The following is a 12,620-nucleotide window of genomic DNA, read 5'->3' as shown; positions in this document are numbered from 1 at the left end:
AGCCTTTCCCCCTGCAGCCACAGCTCTCTCTGACTGGGGAGTGGAGTGAAGAACCGACATTCTGGTGACTCCTTTCCAAACCATCATAACTAAAACCCTACTCCAGAACTCTGGTGACAGCAGTGCTGTGACATCTACCTGTGAAGAGAAGGAGCCATCATTCAAAGTGGACCTGGGCTGCTGCTTGCTCTGCCAGCATCAGGGACCCAGCACAACCCCTTAGGAAGGCAATAATATTCTTTTTAAGATTTTATTTATTTGGGGCATCTGGGTGGCTCAGTCGTTAAGCGTCTGCCTTTGGCTCAGGTCATGATCTTCAGGGTCCTGGGATCGAGCCCCGCATCAGGCTCTCTGCTCAGTGGGGAGTCTGCATCTCCTTTTCCCACTCTCCCGCTGTGCTCCCTCTCTTGCTGTCTCTCTCTCTCTCTGTCAAATAAATAAATAAAATCTTTTTAAAGAAAGATTTTATTTATTTGAGAGAGAGAGAGAGAAAGAGCATGAGCAGGGGGAAGGGCAGAGGAAGAGAGAGAAGCAGACTCTCTGCTGAGCAGGGAGCCCAATGTAATGGGGCTCAATCCCAGGACCTCAAGATCATGACCTGAGCTGTCGACAGATGCTTAACCACTGAGCCACCCAGGAGCCTCAAGCCTTACCTTCTTTTGACGCAGCAATTCCACTCTAGGGATTGGCTTGAGGCAGTAATCCAAAGGCAGAAAAAGCCGGGGCACAAAGATATTCACTGCACATGTACAATAGATCTTGAAACTGACCTCATGCTCAGTATTAGGGACCTCATGCTCAGTGTTAAGGAACTGGTTAACTGAACATAACCCAGCGATGAAGCTTGATCATTATGCAGATTATGTAGAACCATGAACATACTGATTAAATTAAATGAAGCAAACAAGGCTCAAATTGTAGAAAAGCAATGCCTACAATTCTGAAAAATAGGCAGAGACAAGTAAATGAGCAAAAATGAACATAATTTTTGTGTCAGGGTAGTAGAACTTTGAGTTTTCCTTTTTTTTTTTCTTTTTAAGCTTTCATTTATTTTGTTTATTTGTTGTCTTCATAGCAATATGAAGGTCTCCCTTAAACATGATAGATCCTTCACCCGGAGCACAGGTCTCACCAAGCAAGTGGCTTGAAGGCTGCTACTCACTACAGAAATAAATACAGAGAAGCATAAGTTCTTCCCTAGACAGTGTTTAAAAACAGGTGATGGGCACCTGGGTGGCTCAGTCAGTTGAGTGTCTGCCTTCAGCTCAGGTCATGATCCCAGGGTCCTGGGATCGAACCCCACATCAGGCTCCCTGCTTAGCAGGGAGTCTGCTTCTCCTTCTGTATCTGCCTGCTGCTCCCCCTGGCTTGTGCTCTCTCTCTTGTTCTCTCTCTCTCTCTCTCTCTCTCTCTTTCTCTCAAATAAAGAGATAAAATCTCAAACAAACAAACAAACAAACAAAAAAAACAACCAAACAACACGGAGCCTGGATGGCTCAGTCGGGTAAGCATCCGCCTTTGGCTCAGCTCATGATCCTGGGGTCCTGGGATTGAGCCCCATGTTGGGCTCCCTGCTCAGCGGGGAGCCTGCTTCTCCCTCTCCTCCCCGCTTGTGCTCTCTCTTGCTATCTCTGTCTCTCTCTCAAACAAATAAATAAAATCTTTAAAAATAAATATATAAAATAAAAAACAGGAGGGGGCACCTGGGTGGCTCAGTGGGTTAAAGACTCTGCCTTCGGCTCAGGTCATGATCTCAGGGTCCTGGGATTGAGCCCTGCCCCTCATTGGGCTCTCTGCTCAGTGGGGAGCCTGCTTCCCCCTATCTCTCTTTTTGCCTGCCTCTCTGCCTACTTGTGATCTCAATCAAATAAATAAATAAAATCTTTAAAAAATAATAAAAAATAATGAAAAACAGGGGATCCATACCACGCTTCCAAACCCTTTCCGAATTCCCAGAAGACACAGTTACTTTGAACTAAATGATGACTGATAGAGGTAATAGATTAGCTTTAGGTCAAATCTACGTCGTGGTAGAATCCGTGTGCTCTCCGGACAGTACATTCAGGCCCACTCAACGGGATTCTGAACGTACATTTTCTTTTCTCTCCTTCCTTCCTTCCTTCCTTCCTTCCTTCCTTCCTTTCTTAAGCAGGCTACATCCCCAACATAGAGCTCAATTCAGGGTTTGAACTCACAACCCTGAGATCATGACTGGAGCGGAGATCAAGAGTGGAACTCTAAACTGACTGAGCCGCCCAGTTGCCCCCGAACGTACATTTTCTACAGGAAGATGTAGTCTGCCTCACAGCCATCCCCAAACACATGGAAAAGCAGATGCTATCTGCATCTGAGAGGCTGGGAATGCAGCCTTTGGGCTCCCTGGTGCAGATTATCATGAAGAGAAGATGGAGAGGGCACAGACAGCAGGATGAAGACAGACGCAGAGACATCCACCCTTGAGGGTTTACCTAGTATTATTCTGGAAGTTCTGGCTAACTCAAGAAGGCAGCACCAGAAATAGAACGTGTTATTAGAAAAGAGGAGGCAACACGACCATTACATAATGACACAATGTGATCAGCTCCGGGAACATCCAAGTGGCAACTGAAAACTAAAAGGGAATAGGGGAGATGAACAAAGTGACCCCGCTTAAAAAAAAAAAAAATCAACAGGTATATTTTCTGTATCAGCAGTTTCTGATTAGAACTTATCAAGCCGCCCTTTTTACAGTAGTGGGGCAAGAAAGACACTAAAGTATTTAAATAACCTTACTGGCAGGTAGGCATGATCTGGATAAAGAGAATGATAAACTTTAGGTTTCTCAAAATGTACGTGGCAGAGTCAATAGTGTTCACGACGCCTGCGCTAGGTGCTGATACTTGAGGGAACAGGCCAGGAATCCACTGGCAGGGACCAGGGAGGCCCGAGCCCCAGGAAGACTCCTGCTCGCCTCTAGGGGTCAGCCTCCACAAGGATGGCCACAAGGATGGTGTTGGAGACTGGAATACAAATACCCCTCTCTGTTGTTCTGAACAATAAGTCTCCCCCCACAGGGCCCTGGGTAAATAAAGGCAGGGGGCTCCGGGAGTGAGTCCCAACAGCCGTCCACAAGAATGAGCAGCTGCACATCACATGTGGTAAAATGGAACCATCAGTGGCACGGGCATGAATAGTATCATGGTGTTTCTGTAAAAACACTGAGTGTAAATAGAGATACGTTTCCAAACGACTAGAAAATATTGACAAGTGTATTGTATATGACTTTGCTAGGGTTGCCGAAAGGAAGGCTACAAATGCTGTGGTTTAAACAAAAGTGTACTGCTTCTCAGCTCCAGAGGCTAGAAGCTCAAGAGGAAGGTGTGGGCTGGTTTTCTCTGAGGCTATGGGGGAGGCTGTGCAAGGCCTCTCCTGTTGGCATGTGGGCCCCCTCTTCTCCCTGTGTGTATGCCTCTGCCTTCAAATTTCCCCTTTCTTATATGGAGTCAGCCATAGTGGATTAAAGTGACCCCCAAGGACCTCAATTAAATTTTATCTCAGTAAAGCCCCCATCTCTAATTAAGGTGACATTGTGAGGTTCCGGGGGCCCCTGGGCCACCAAGGAGGTAAGGTAGCTGGCGGCAGAACAGCGCGACCAGTCTCCTGTAGGCATCCCAGAGAGACTTTTGGAAATAATCTGGGATGCTAAGGGTCTGACACCAGAACTATCCTGGGAAAAGCATCCTCCCCCCACCTCCTGCCACTCCGCATCTGTCCACTTGCGGGGGCGCCGTCCTGACTTCGGTCACCAAGAGGAAGGACAGCCAAGGGCAAGCCAGGTCAACCTCCAGCCCTCAAGGGGCAGCCACTTCCAGCTCCCCTCCCCTCCTGCCCACGCCACAGATACGGGGGAGGGGGCGCAGGGGGGAGGGCTTGAGGGAGGATTGGGGGAGGAGGGGGTGGTCAGAGGAGGAGGAGGGCAAAGTGCCCGGCAGAGCTTGGTCAACATTTCCTGACCTCCACCCTGGGACCCGGGCGGCCTCTGGGGCCACGTGGTTGAGGCTCCGCCAGGGCAGCCCAAGGGGACGCAGCGACATGCGGGGTTCTGAGTCCCCTTCTGGGGCGGCCCCCGTCCCCGAACGGTGAGCCCTGTGGCCTTGCGGGAGGCCCACGCGGGGAGCGGCCCTGGCGCCGTGGGCCGGTGGGCTGCGGGTCGTGGCTCCCGGGCCGCACTGCGCCGGGTCGCGCTCGGGGCGGGGCCCCACTGGGCACGCAGCCAGGGCTTCCCCGGGTGCCCTCGCAGGTCAGAAGGCAGTAACCTGCGGCTGGCGTCCCTGGACTGGGAGGGATCGGGTAGGAGCTGGCTGCCCGGCGGGACCAGCCTGCAGGGGGCAGGTCGGAGGAGCCCTGGAAGAGCGAAGTAGAGGAAAATTTGCAAGTAGAGGCGCCTTATACACAGTGGGGGCTGTTACTCCTCAGGCTGGGCTTTAGGACCCCTATGCCAGCCCGCCCCCCTCCCCATTGCTCACCACCTTGCAAGAGAGATTGCAAAGGAGCTTAAGGTCCAGAGGGGCTATAGTTTTAAATGCGAAAGGTAAAGCCATAAACTTTTGGAAGAACTCATAGAAGAATATGTTCATGAGGAAGACAAAGATTTCCTAAACAGAACGCAAAAAGCACTAACACTAAATGACAAGAGAGATGCCTTGAATGAGTCGACTGTATTAACATTTAGAATTTCTCTTCATCAAATGACCCCATTAAGACTGTGAAAAGACAAGCCAGAGAGTGGAGGAAAGATATTGGCAGTATGTATATCCCACAAAGGGTTCATATCCAGAACCTATAAGGAATCTATACATTTACAAGAAATGGCAGAAATTCCCAAGGAAAAAAAATACAGCCATGGATTTGGACAAGCACTGCATAACAGAGTCCAGCCACATGGCAAGGAGCACTGAGCCGGGTACCTCCTCACTGGTCATCAGGGAAAGGCAAGTAGAAGCTGCACCCCCCAGAATCACTAACACGGAGAGGGTGGGAATAGGAATCTCAGCCAAGCATGCAAAGCGACCACGACCCTCATGCACAATGAAGGAGAAAATGGGTCCCACGGCTTTGGAGAATAGGTAGGTTCTCCTAAATGAACAAATGCTCACAACCCAGCAGTCCCACCCTTGGGAATATATACATAGAGTCAGGGGGAAAAGGGCATTTATTCCATCACTTGGTTTTTATACTTCATACTATGATTTTGAACTCTATTCATATTGCCACGTGGAGATCCTTAGTGTTCACTTTAACAGGCACCTGTTATTCCTTCGTAAGAGCAGTTCACAATAGGTAGGTTCTCCTAAATGAACAAATGCTCACAACCCAGCAGTCCCACCCTTGGGAATATATACATAGAGTCAGGGGGAAAAGGGCATTTATTCCATCACTTGGTTTTTATACTTCATACTATGATTTTGAACTCTATTCATATTGCCACGTGGAGATCCTTAGTGTTCACTTTAACAGGCACCTGTTATTCCTTCGGGGGGGTGGAGAGTGAGTGCACGCACAGGGGTGGCGGGGTGGGGTAGAGTGTTGAGAGGGAGAGACAATCCCAAGCAGACTCCCTGTTGAGTGAGGAGCCCAACTTGGGGCTGGATCCCAGACCCTGAGATAAAGACCTGAGCTGAAGCCACAGATCAGATGCTCAATTGACTGAGCCACCCAGGCTTCCCACTGCTTATTCTTTTCTACCCCTACTACTCCACACTGAAGCCTACTCTGTGGGCATAATATGCCTCATACTCAACTCCACTAAGAGCTGGATTCCTGGCTTGCAATCTTCAAGTTTGTGGCCCTTAATAAATAGATGGGGCACTGACTGAAAGGTATAAAAGACAAGGATACTCATGTGTTGTTGTCTATCAAAGAGAACACTAAAGCCACTCCCCCAGCATTCTAAGATCTAAGTGTATACTGACCACCTATTTGTCCACCATCTGTATTACTACTGCATGCCACTGCAGGGATAAACCTAGGGCCTAATTTGGAAATGTTTCCTTAGCTGTTAAATTAATTCTCTATAAAGAGATCTGAACAAAGAGATTTATTCAAACTGTCAAGAAGTTTGCCAAACACCTGCAGTTGCTTCAGGATTCTCCGAAGTGCAGTGCTTCATCCACAGAAGGCCCCAGAGCTGCCCCTTGACTGTGGAGTACACAGTGTTAGGGCAGCATTTCTGCTGACAAGATGAGCTGCACAGAACAGCATGCTCAGTTTCTTTATCCCGCAAGTCCCAGTCGGCAGGTTTAGTCCATTTAGTTCCTCCTCTGGGTGAGACTTGCTCTCGGGCTGTTCAAAGATTCCTGCATGCAATTTACTGGTCTCATCATCAAGTCATATTTACTTGGCATTCCTGCCTGTAGTGGCAACATCGGGCCAGGTCACCTGTGCAGGGAGGGATACCAGGAGCCAGTCAGCTCCTGAGTGAGGAACTCCAAATTTGCAAATCTTCCTGATGCGGAAAAGTCCCAATCTTAAAGAGTAAGAGATGGGTCACTAGGGGACAACCAACTTCTCTAGCCAAAGAGGCCCTCATCAGGACACAAAAATGTCCACACTGTACCCTCCTCCTTCAGAATGCCAAGGCCCAGAAACCTCCCACCTGGCAGGAGAGTCACCTTGGTTGGCAGACCGACCTTTGGAGCCCAACCCTTTATTTTCATCAGTAAACATGCCCCCTCCTGCACTACCTACTACCTGAAGTGCAGGCAAATCTGGGCGGAGGTCCTCAAGCCACACACCAGCCAGCCCAGTGATGATTTGTCTCTGAAGGTCTCTCCCACCCTTCTGACCCCCACCACCCACCCTCATCCCCATACCCAGCCAGAAATCCTTTGCAAGCCGCCTTCCTCCCTGCTCCTCAACATCAGCTTTCCCATTTCTGGAATCTTCTGTTTAATCTGATGATATCCAGGTCTGGAGTGCCCTCCTTCCCTTCACCGCGTACTCCTATTCCTTCCTCAGGACACCAGATTCCTATCCAGGGTCCAGTATCTCCTCCAAGAAACCTTCTCGGGCCACTCCAATCCATCCTGCGTCCACTCCAGGGCCTGAGGCACTGCAGACAGGGGAGGGCCCGTCCCCTCATGTGACAAATGAGGAAACTGAGCCCTGGAAGGGCAGGGCCACACCCAAGATTACACACCAGCGGAACCGGGTCTAGAATCCAAGACCTGTTGTTCAGATCATTCCAAGATACCCTCCCCCCCCCCGCTCCCCGTGCGGGTAAAATCCTCCGAAGGAACTGAGGCCGCCCCCAGCCGCCGGGCAGCTCCCGGCGGGTTGGCGAGCCGGGAGTCCCCCTCCTCACCCCCGCCGCTCTCCGGGCCTAGCCGGACTCCCGAGGCGGAGGAGTCGGACGGCCCGCGTCCGAGTCCCGCTGCCCCCGCCTCGGCGGGCTGGTGACCTTGGGCTCCGTTTCCTTCTGGACAATGCGGCCCGCGGCTCCCCCGCGACGGCGGGCGCGAGCGAGGCCGTGTAGGCGCCGGCACAAGCAGGCGCTGGCTGCGGGCTGCCCCTCGAGCCCGGCGGCGGCCGGCGCCCCGGCCCTTTCCCAGTCAGGCAGTCCGGCCCCGCGCCGCCGGCGCCTGGCCGTGAGAAGCGCGCGGCCTGAGGCGGCCCCGGCGCCGCCCGCCCTCCGGCCCGCCCGCGGTACCGGCGCCGCCCGGAGGCCCGCGGCCGCCCCTCTCCCGCCGTGGGGCCGCGCGCTGCTCACCTGGACACCCCGAGACAGGCGAGGCGGGCCCGGCACCCAACACCATGCCCGGCCGGCCGGCGGCGGCGACACACAGCCCCTCACAGCCGCACCGGCTCCGGGCGGCGGGACCGGAAGTAGCGGGGCGGGGACTCGGCGGCTCTCGCCCGCGGCGGCCGCGATGGCAGCGGGCGCTTTAAAAAAAAAATTCAAAGCCCGGACGAACTTTATTTGGAGCCTGACACGCGAACAGCGGCGTGCGCCGGCCGGGGCTGGGCCCGGCCCCTGGCCTCCCGGGCCTCGCTCATTGGCAGAAGGCGCGGTCGGGGGGGGCGGGCGTGAAACTCGCCGCCCCTGCTGATTGGCGAGTAGCGACCGGGGGCGGGGCCCTCCCCTCAGTTCTGGAGTCTGCGCACCCCGGTGCCCGGGGCTCCGAGCAGTGTTCTTACCTCCATTCATTTCGTGGTGTGTGGCGCCTGGACCTGCGCCTCAGAGGTGGTGGGCGCAGCCTGCGATGCAGGAGCGGCTGGACCTGAGCTGCCCGCCTCGGTGGATGGGGTGCCCGCTCTGTGCGCGGCACAGTGCCCTGGGGGCGGAGGACCAGGCGTCAGGGGTGAGGGGCGGGGCGGTCAGGTGTGCAACAGCCACCCATCAACCCCGAGGTGTGCTTTGGGGCCGCCTTGCAGGAGTGCCTGGACCCTTTCCTGATCTTGTCTTTCTCCTCCTACACGTGTGTAAAATACCTGCTTTATCTATTTCTAGCTTGTTGAATACAAATTCTCATGTCCAATTGTACCCCCTGTGATTGAAATAGGCGCTGGGGTGGAGGAGTCAGACAAGAGGGCTCCTGAAGGAATGGGTCGTCTAAAAGATGAGGTTCACCACGTGGACCGGGAAGAAAGAGCCAAGGAGTTAGAATTTTATTTCCAGAAGCCCCATTGAATGGTTTTAAACAGTGGAGTGACTAAGTTTTCTTTCTAAAAGAAGCTTCTGGCTCTCATTGAGCTCGTGGGAGGTGAGCCAGGCAAGGAGTCAGGAAGACCAGTGAAGAACCAACCCATGGTATTCCTTCTGTTCTGGAACACTTCCCGCCTTCTTTGCCTGGCTAACGTTTGTTTTCCTAAACTTAGACACTGCTTGCTCAGAGAGGCCCCACAGTCTGGGAGGTGCAGGTGTCCCTCAATGACTTCATGGGAGTTCTGTGCTTCCCCTTCTTGGTGCTGGAGACTTCCTGTCACTGCCTATTTCCCCAAGTTCAGCTCCTCGATCTCTCCTCTGCCATGTTCCCCATCCTTCTATGTGCCCTCCCCCATCCTGTCACACAGCATGTGGTCAAAATCCATCTGCTTGATAAGTACTGCATGCATATGTTGCTGGAGTCCTGGTGAAAGAGGATAAGACCGTGCAGCCAGGCAGCAGGTGAAGGGACCATTAGAATGACTTGAAGGATTGCCTCACTCACTAAGGGGCCACTCTGTGTAGGACAGGCTGCAGTGCCCAGTGCTCCAAATCTCACTACTGTGGGTAAATGCAGCCATTTCTAGCTCCACTTCTCGAGGCTGCCTTGCGCCTTCACCTGATGTTTATTTCAGGCTCCCTACATTGTAAACTCACAGTCACATCCTGAAACTGGTATTTTGTTACAGTAGTTCCCCCCACCCCTTATCTGTGGTTTTGCTTTCCAAGGTTTTAGTTACCCTCAGTTCTAACTGCAGTCTGGAAGCAGTTCCTTCTTCAGATGTAGTGTTAGATGATCAATAGTAGCCTAATGCTATGTCATAATGCCTAGGTCACTCCCCTCACTTCATCTCATTGTGAGAATTGGAAGGGTGAGTACACTACAGTAAGATATATTGAGGGGTGCCTGGGTGACTCAGTTGGTTAAGCAGCTGCCTTCAGCTCAGGTCATGATCTCAAGATTCTGGGAACAAGCTCCGTGTTGGGCTCCCTGCTCAGTGAGGTGTCTGCTTCTCCCTCTGCCCCTCCCCCAGCTCATGCTCCTCCCCCCACCCTTGCTCAGGCTCTCTCTCTCTCAAATAAATAAATAAAATCTTTTAAAAAAAGATATTTTGAGTGTGACCACATTCACATAACTTTTATTATTGTTACAATTGTTCAGTGTTGTTATTGGTCGTTAATCCCTTACTGTTCCTAACTTATGAATTAAATTTTATCATCAGTATGTATGTATAGGTAAAACAGTCTCTGCAGGGGTTGGTAGAATCCATGGTCTCAGGAGGGTCTTGGAATAAATCCTCTGCGGATAAGGGGGGACTACATATCCCCACTTCATAAACACAGAAACCGAGGCACAGATGTAGGCTGCCTGACATGCCAGAGCTGGGGTTTACCCTCAGCTAATGCCCCATACCCCTTAGCAACTGGTGGTCCCAGTAGCCAGGAAAGGAGTCGAGTAGACCTTCATGCTTCCTTCGGAAGCAATTTGTCCTCATCCAGGGCCTCTTCAGAAATGGAACTTGCACTAGCTTAAGCACAAAAGACTGAGAAGGCTGGCGTGCTCACAGAAGCCAGGGAGGTCAGCTCTGGGGACCTGGGGGGCAGCAGGAGAGCTTATTGTGAGCAGACCTCTTGTTCTTAGTGGTTCCATCTCAGTCTTGGCCTCTGGAGGCTGGCCATGTCCTCCCAGAGGCCTCCTTGGAGCTGGGGTCTGGCTTCAGACACATCATTACAATCCAGGCGGTCAAGGGAGCTACCCCCTTCCTCCCAATCTCACATTCTCTGGGAGGGTAGGCTGGGCTTGGATCCCACACCCACTGCATGTGCACATGGGAGAAGGGGAGAGGGTCAGTTGTGAGCCTCCCAGAAGGGTACAGGTGCCAGAGGAAGCGCAGGCAGACAATTCACCAGATGTCCTTCTCACTTACCCTGAGAAGTTCAACCAGGACTTCCAGCCAGAGCATGGAAGGGGAGATGGCCTCTGTCAGTTTTCAGCTAGGCTTGCCTCTGGACACACAGGCTGCATAGTGATCCCAGAAGCTGTCTTGGCTTGGCCTGGGGATCACTAACCTGGACGACATGGTGTTGGCAAGCCAGGGATCTGGGAACTCTTCAGCCCAGGGCAGCAGATCAGCTGATTAACAACATCTGTAGCAAGGGTGTGGTTGCCTGGTGTGAGGCCTGCTAGGTCGGAAAAGTGACCTCTGCTGGTATGCCCGGGAGGGGCAGCCTTCCTTAGCCACCCATTCTGTTTCCCTCTTGCACTCACTGTGGATCAAGCAGAGCCCTCCTGCATCAGTGGTACCCCACTGGGGCAGACATTCCTGGCTCTGTGTTTCAGTGAGAGGTAAAGCCCATAGCCTGCGTGAGTTGACATGAGAGCTAGGCCCACAGGTCCAGTGTTTTTGCTCTCCTGCCCTGCCCTGTCCTATGGACTCCAAGCTTTCCCAGGGCAAGACCTTCCTAATGTGTCAAAGCCAGCCCCTTGCATGGATTGGGAAATAGCCCCGGAGGCACGTGATACCGGATAGATGTGGGTGGAAGGGTCCAGTTCAGCCCTTAGCTAGTACTCACCTGTTCCAACCTGTTCTGTGTTGTTCTAGGTTACTCCAGGGTGTGCGTCCTGTCCCCAGCTAGGCTTGGTTCTCCCTGGGAGCAAATCCTAGGGCACTGGAGAGCGGGCCTTGACATACACAGGGCCCCTTGTTCCTATGCGTCTTCTGAAATCTATGCCAACAAGTCAAGAACTGTATCAAGAGCATCTACCAAGTGTGAGAGCCTGAAAAGGACAGTGTATAGACTGTAGACCCCGGCCTCCAAAAACATGAGCTCCCCAGGGAACTAGTAGTAGGTAAATCCCACAGATGGGAGTGGGGAAGTTCAGAACGGATTCCTGAGGTTTGCTGTGCAGGGGAGAGTCCTGTCTGTCTCACTGGAGTTTAGAGATTGTTGGGGGAAGATGGGGAGGACAGCTAGGCTGACCACAGCCCTTGCCTTAGAATCCAACTGCAGAGGCCGACAACAAATGTGCACAACCCCAGGCCTTGTTGGTGCCTTCTGATGCCTAAAGTGGAGACAGGTTCCTTGTTTCTAGGAAAAGCTTTACTAGGGCTTTCAGGAAGAAAGAGCCCTGGGTCTGATCTGGAGAGGAGAGGATGAGGCACCGATGAGAGCAGACTGAGCGGCTAGAAGTGGTTATGGGGACCTGGGCAAGTTGTCTTAACCAAGACCCTCAGCGGCCCTGCTGACCCAGTTCTGACATCCACTGTGGCATGGGGAGGGTGCAGGCTCCAGGGCCTTGGGCCAGGTGGGATCTATGATGATGATGATGGTGCTGGTGATGGTGATGATGGTCATGTCAGGGGCTATCCAGACAGCAGACAATTCAATTCTAAGTACTGTGACTTTAATTACATATCCAGTATAATTAACTTGTGACTGCTCTTATAACTAGCCCCCAGGGAAAACATAAGTTTCCCTTTATTCATTCCTTTGAAAGATAATAAAACAGACTGTGACAGCGATCCTGGAAAAGGATTGAAACACAGTGGTGTTTTATATATTATAGGACTGAGACTTCCTTCATTCCTCCTAAAACAACACTGGGCACATTTTAGCAGGAGTTGTGCATTGTGCCTGGAATGCAGACATTTGTAACCGACCCCCTGGTCCATCCCCCTCCACCCCTTCCTGCAGGCTGCACTTCCCCCTCCAGGCTGCCCATCAGATCAGGCCCCAAAGCTGGCAAAGCTCTGAGGGAAGCTGACTTCCTCCAGAGCCTTTTGCTTTTCCTTTCTTGCAGGAATGTATTGAAATGGCTGCCCGCCCTTGTCACACTCTGTCCTGTTTTGCATTTCATATTCTTTTGTATTAGTCACTGACCAAGGTCGATTCATATTTTCAGTTGTGTCTAGGCTGCTGATGCAGAGTGCTGTAA

Source organism: Enhydra lutris, unplaced genomic scaffold, assembly GCF_002288905.1.
Source record: "Enhydra lutris kenyoni isolate GAN:26980312 unplaced genomic scaffold, ASM228890v2 scaffoldscaffold1, whole genome shotgun sequence".
Lineage (NCBI taxonomy): Eukaryota > Metazoa > Chordata > Mammalia > Carnivora > Mustelidae > Enhydra > Enhydra lutris.
Note: the sequence above shows the minus strand (reverse complement) of the source record.